Below are 6,399 nucleotides of genomic sequence, written 5' to 3'. Positions count from 1 at the left end.
GTTGCGGTTGTTTTTCCCTTGATCTTAGCCAAAAGGCCAAGAAATGATTGTTGTTGTTCTTAAGCAGTCCTTCCCGACTTCTTGAGCAAACATGATTCTTAGGGCCAGAAACCTCTAGACACAGACCTTTTTAATCACCTTCCTGAGCTTTTGGGTTTGCCATAAGTTCAATGATTTATCTCAACAAGAAAACGGTATATCCCCTATATATAATAAAGGAACCCCACTTCTTTTGATCTCTTTATTGGTAAAAAAATATGCCACCCTTGGTAGGTGAAGCTGCAGTATGCGTCTACGAGATTCAAATTCATGGCCAAGGACTGTATAGTTAACCAAAGGAGTATAAAGGATACAATTCCAGAGCCACCTTGAGATGATTGGAGGTAACTCCAGGCCTCTCCACACCCCATCCCCTTGTTGCGTAACACAGTCCCCAATGACAGTGAGAGGCTGACCAGGCACAGCCCACCTGGGCCTGCACAAAGTTCACACACAAACATGATTGGGAGTGGCACTTGGCTCCTTTGACGTCTGAGGCCCAACCTGAAAACCTGGCTGAGAAACACAGCAGAACAAAAAGTTATTCCAGCCACCAACACCTTACCTGGAAAGACTTCATAACTAAAATTCTGCCCATTTTGAAGTGAGATCAAAAGACCGTCTATTCGGTGAACTAATCTCTATTTTTGCTTTAACTGCAGCTCGAGGTCACCTTCGCCCATCTAGCTCAAAGTCAGCCACAGGAATGGGCACCTGAAAGCCTGTGAGCTCTTGACTACTAAGACCCTAGCATCTCCTGTTGCTGAAGCCCCCACCTATTAAAAAATAACCCTGTGCCCATTTAAAACAGCCTGGCAACTATAAAAACAGTCACTCTCCTATGGGCAGTAGCCACAATAAGCTTCCGTAAGCTGTCAAGGTGAGAGAAAACCCAGGTGTGCCTGACTCCAAAGTATGTGTTCAAAACTACAGGCTTTGGATGGCTTTGGATGAAAGGAACTTCAGGGATCCTGCCATTCCCAAGATTTTGTGTTTCTAAAGACCGCATTGCCACTAGAACTAGGGATGGCTCTGCCCATCTCCCGATAATTAATGATAATGATAGCTAATGTAATATGCTGATTCTGAGTTACTACAGAAAAAGTTACCTTATTTAAACCTCTTTCAACCCTTTGAGTAAGCAATTCCCCCTTGTTAGGTGATGAACCAAAGCTTAGAGAAGTTAAAGACCAAGACTGGACCTTAAGTTGCTGGGATCTGAACACAGGAGCCTGACAGCAAAGCCCACCTCACCCCCTCCTCCTCACCACCATCCCTGGCAAGAGGTGCCCCTCTGGGCTTTAGGACTTTCTCAAAACGACAAGATGGCAGTTCAAGAGTAGGGTCCTGAGGTAGAAGGTCATTGGCCCAGTGGTCTGTGAGGGGACTGCTGAACTTTCAGGAGACAAGCTAATGTGAGCCACCCAAGTCCACCTTGGGCCTGGTACCCTGGACCCTTGCCCAGTTGTTGGGTGGAAGTTGCATTACCCTCTCTTGACTGCCTTTGGTACTCTACCCTCTCTGTAGTGCCATGGAATGAAGGAAGACTACTCCCCCTCCAGTGGCCAGAGTAAAAAGTAGAGGTCTTTTCAAATGTTACTTTGGCCAGTTAATAACCCCCCAGAGCCAGCCACACTGCAGCCCATGGAAAAAGGGCAGCATAATCCCACCCCACACATACTTGAGGAGAAAAGACCACATGTGATGGGGGAGTTGGGAGAGGGCTGTAGAGTTGGGGTGAGAACTTCAAATTCTGAGTAAGGTCTTTGAGACTGGATATTTGGGACAGAGGTTCCCTTATACTTGTGGGTTAGAAGCTCACCAGGCCGCATGGGGTTCCTACTCCTTTTCTGACAGAGCCAGTTCCACCACATCCCAGAGCCTCTATCCGCCCTTCTCCTACCCACTGTTGCTAAATTTAAACCCTCGTCTGTCCTTTTCCTGTAGGATGCGAGTATTTTAGGAGAGGGACAGTGTGGTGCCGCAGGAGAGGCAGTGACACCAGCGCTGTGAAAATAAGCATACCACCTCCCCCCCCCACCCCGTCTGTCAGATGCACCAGCCCCGCCAGGGACTCACCATCCTCCTCCTCCACCCCTCTTCCCCTGCTCTGACTCTCTCCCAGGAGGGAGCTCACTGGGAGCCCTCAGCAGGACCCTGGGAGAGGAGAGGATCCCCAGGAGGTGGAGTCCAGGAGAACAGGACCCACAGTACCACAGAGGTCCCAGCAGTACCACAGAGGGACATAACGGACACAAACTCATCCTTGGTCCATGCTTGCAGACGCTGCCGTGAAACACCCCAGTGTCCGAGGGACTCCCCGGATCAATCAACACACCGTCCAGAGGAGCCCTGAGGTGTCATGGGTCCAGGGGACCCGGGGGACATGCTCTTGGGAGTAGAGATTAAAATCTGAAGGGAACACGAGATCTTCCATAGCTCCTAGAAGACCGGGAGCAAATTCATCATTCTTGACCTCCCCCAACAAAGCCCCAGGGGTGGGGGTTGGTAGGTGGGGAAATGGAGGCTTCCTTATTGTCGCTGATGTGTGCATCAGCCAGAAGGGTGCAGAGGGGAATCAGAGATGCCTGAAGTGGGCAGGGCGCTGTGTTTACACACCACCCGTGTGTCTGCACCCACCTGCCCAGAAGGCATAGGTGAGTTTTCAGGTCTCTGGTCTGGGACCAGGAAGAAGGACACACTCTATTCTTCAACTGGTGGTGACAGCGTGGCTTTTCCCAAGGGCATAGTTTTTCATCATGCACCTTTCAGGAAGCCAATCAATTTACACTGCAGAGAATGGACCTACGGGGAAAACAGCCTCCCAATGCAGAAGGAAAGATCTGAGTTAGGCCAAGGGAGATGTGTTTGCTGTTTCTAATTAATGTGAGAATAGGTAAATTGGAAACCCTGTCCAAGGCCTAGCATCCTGAGGCTTTACCCGCTGCTGTGAGGGAGGTTAGAGAGCATCCTTCTAGGAGATCTTGAGCAACAAAAATAAAAACCCCTTTGGACTCCTGCCTGGTGCCCTTTCTCTGCATGATTGTGGTTGGCATCCTGCCTCACTCCCGATCCCCATTTCGTGTGTGTGTGTGTGTGTGTGTGTGTGTGTGTGTGTGTGTGTGTGTGTGAAGTGGGGGGGTGGAGAGGAGAGAGGACAGAGAGACAGGAACAGAGAGATTGCGAGAGGGCGGGCGGGCCAGCAAGCAAGAGCAACAGTTTGGGGCAGGTGATGGCCCAAGGAGTTCATGGTCTCCTCCAGGCCTCCAGGCTCCTACTTCTACCCTCAGCCCACATGACACATCTACCTGCCCAATTGTTATAGAGGGAGATAGTGGTCACCATGGGCTGAGATCTGGAGTGTCAGACACAGGGAGGGTGAAGAGGAGAGACAGGAAAGCTTACACCTAAAAGACCTAATTGGTGATCAGTGGTTCTAACTGGGGAGAGAGTCTCTAGGAAACAAATGCAGAATGACACATTTCAGAAGAAACCCCTATTTGGTCCCCGAGACATGATCCAGGAAGACCAAGAGTCAGGCCAAGGTTTGGGCAGATGGTAAGAGAAAGACTCTACTTGATCTGAATGCTGAATGCTGCAGGTGTATGTACATCAAGGGCGGGGGGCGGGGGGAGGGGGCGGCACAGAGAAACCTCAAAGCAAGGTTGTCACCTGCTCCCTAGAGTCAGGGCTTGAGCCAGAGGTAAATAAAGATCCCAAGTCTCAGCCACACTGCAGGGGCTCCAAGGGCCAACACAAGAACAATGGGATCCACTGCATGGGAAGCTGTAATCCCTGAGACCAGGGCCGGGTGAGGACTGGAAGGGATGGCAAAAGGGAGGAGAGGAGGTAACTCACTAAAAACTCTCTCATACCCCTTTGAGAGCAAAGGCTCTCAGATGTCTGAAGGCTCTACCTATGGAGCCATCACCTGAGGTTCTGAGGGACTCACAATTGAACAGGTAGGGCCGCCTCCCTCCTGGTATTCCCACAGACCTGGAACCATCAGCTTGGCATCTAGGAGTGCCCAGCTACAGGAGAGGCTGCTGGGGGGGGGCCTCTGCTGGGTGCTCTGTGCACTGACCCCCCAGGCCAGAAGCTACCAGAGCCCCTCTCCTCCTGCTAATAAAGTCTTCTCTCAGTCTGAGAGCCACACGTATCACCTCTCTCGTTATTCACGGAGCTCCTGCCGTGTGCCAGGCACCGTGCGAGTTGCTGAGGATACAGCACACCGGGTGGTAGAGACAGACACATGCCACAGCCTAGGAGGAGGTGCTGTGGCAGAGGCGCGATCAAGGGGTACCAGAGCACAGACTTCCTGCAAGAGGCAATATTTGAACTCAGTGATATGTGGAAGACTGCGAGGCGCACAAAGGGCAAAGGGAGTGCTAGGCACGGGGGAAGAGTACATGCAAAGACACGGAGGCACAGGAAGAGCAGGGTGAGCTTGGAGAAGAGCCAGTGGTTTGTGCGACTAGAGCCCAGGTGCACAGGGGTGGCAGGCAGACAGAGCCGGGGAGAGAGGGAAGCAGGGCCTGACCTTAGAGGACCTCCCACGGTGTCAGGTCTTGACCTTGGCAGAGATAGGGAAGCCGGGACGGCTCTCAATAGGAGAGTGTCATAACCAGAGCTGCACTTTAGAAAGGTCACTCAGACCCAGAGTTTGGCTGGAGTAGAGCAAGACACCCCAAGGCAAGGAGAGCAGGTAGGAGGGGCAGGTAGGAGGGAGGCTCTTGCAACAGACAGGCAACAGGCCTATCTTGAAGAAGTATGAACTGAGATAGCAGCAGCAGTAAGGGAAAGAGAAAAAAAGACACATTTGAGAGATTTTAAGGGGTAAAATTGACAGGGTCTAGTCACCATTTGGACATGGAAGGGAGAGGGAGAAATAGAGACAGACTCCCAGGCTTCTGGCTTCGGTACCTTCGCTAAAGGGGAAACGGATAGGCAACCGGGAGTAAAAAGAGCAGAAATCGGGTCAAGGATGGCTTCGAGGCACCAGCTGCCTGGGTGGAGACAACATTGTGTAGCTGTACACAGGGGTGGGGGAAGAGGTGTGGGAGGGAGACACACAGGAGGAGGTGTCAACACGCAGCTGGTAGACGAAGCCATGGGTAAGGTCAGGGCACCCTGCAGGAGTCAGACTGGGCCCTGGATGGAGCCTGGACTGGGCCAGTGAGCTCCACGCAACTGTGGTACTGAGAACCACAGAGAACCACTGATGCTCGAAGCTCCTCACGGGACAGAAAGGAATTAAGACATGGATCCCTGGTATTTCCTGGGACAGGGAGGGGACCAGAAGGATGCTCCCAATACAGTTCCCTCTTCTGAAATGAGCCCATCTTGTTCCCTTTCCTTTCTACCTGGGGAACATGAAGCAGAGCCTGTTCTCTTGTTATAAATAGTAGGGTTGCCTGCCCTCACGCCCTGGACTCCTGGGCTAGAAGCTACAGGCAGAATCTCCAAGAGATGGGGAGGGACTGACAGTGTCTTCCCCAAAGCCCAGGCATCCAGGGCGTTCCGACTCATCTATCCTTTACCCGGGGGTGCTGAAGGAAGAAGGCAGTGGGTCCAATAGTATCACATGCCAGTGGCCTGGATTCTGGAGATTTACCTGGGGGGTGCTTTGACAGTCCTGTGCCCTCACTTTGGCCCTGCTCAGAAACCCAAATGGGCCCTGAGCCCAGAGAACCTGCCCACCTACGCAGCACCCACACAGGATCAGGCAGGCAGGAGGCAGCTCACGGAGCTTTTTCTAGTTGTTTTATTTGAAAACCCTAGGGTGCATCCCCTCCCTCACCACACCCATCCCCCTACCCTTACCCCAGGACATGACGATGCCACACACACACACACAAGGCTGTGAGCTGCACACGGAACACAGGGGCTGCGCTCACAGCAACATGAAAAAATATACATTATATATAATACCTGGGTCCCCCTCCCCGCCATGCCCCCTGCCATCCCCACAACCTAGCCACAGCCAGGTCACGCAGGAAGGGGCAGGGGCTGTAGGACCTACGGCAAGGAGAAGAGGGGAAAGACGACAGAAAAGGAAGGAGAGTGGGCAAGGTGAAGAAGCAGGGGTCCCCAGAGTGAAATGGAAAGAGAGAGAGAGGAGGGAACAGAAGAGAAGCCGTGAAGGCCCAGCTGAGGGAGCCCCAGGGAAGGAAGGCCTCCATGGACAGGAGAGTAGGGAAGGGTTCCCTTCGATCCCACCCCTGGCCGCTAGTGACGCCCCCACCCCCCATGCAGCGCATGGCTCGTAGGGGAGAGACAGACACCCGGGCAAGCTAAGGGGCCGCTGCCTTGGGGGCAGAGAAGGCAGCCAGGGTCTTCTGGGGAACAGGAGCCCAGAGG

The sequence above is a fragment of the Eumetopias jubatus genome, unplaced genomic scaffold, assembly GCF_037043125.1.
Source record: "Eumetopias jubatus isolate StellerSeaLion01/CBP00866 unplaced genomic scaffold, mEumJub1_p1.0 scaffold_8, whole genome shotgun sequence".
Taxonomy (NCBI): Eukaryota; Metazoa; Chordata; class Mammalia; order Carnivora; family Otariidae; genus Eumetopias; species Eumetopias jubatus.
This window is presented reverse-complemented; position numbering follows the sequence as displayed.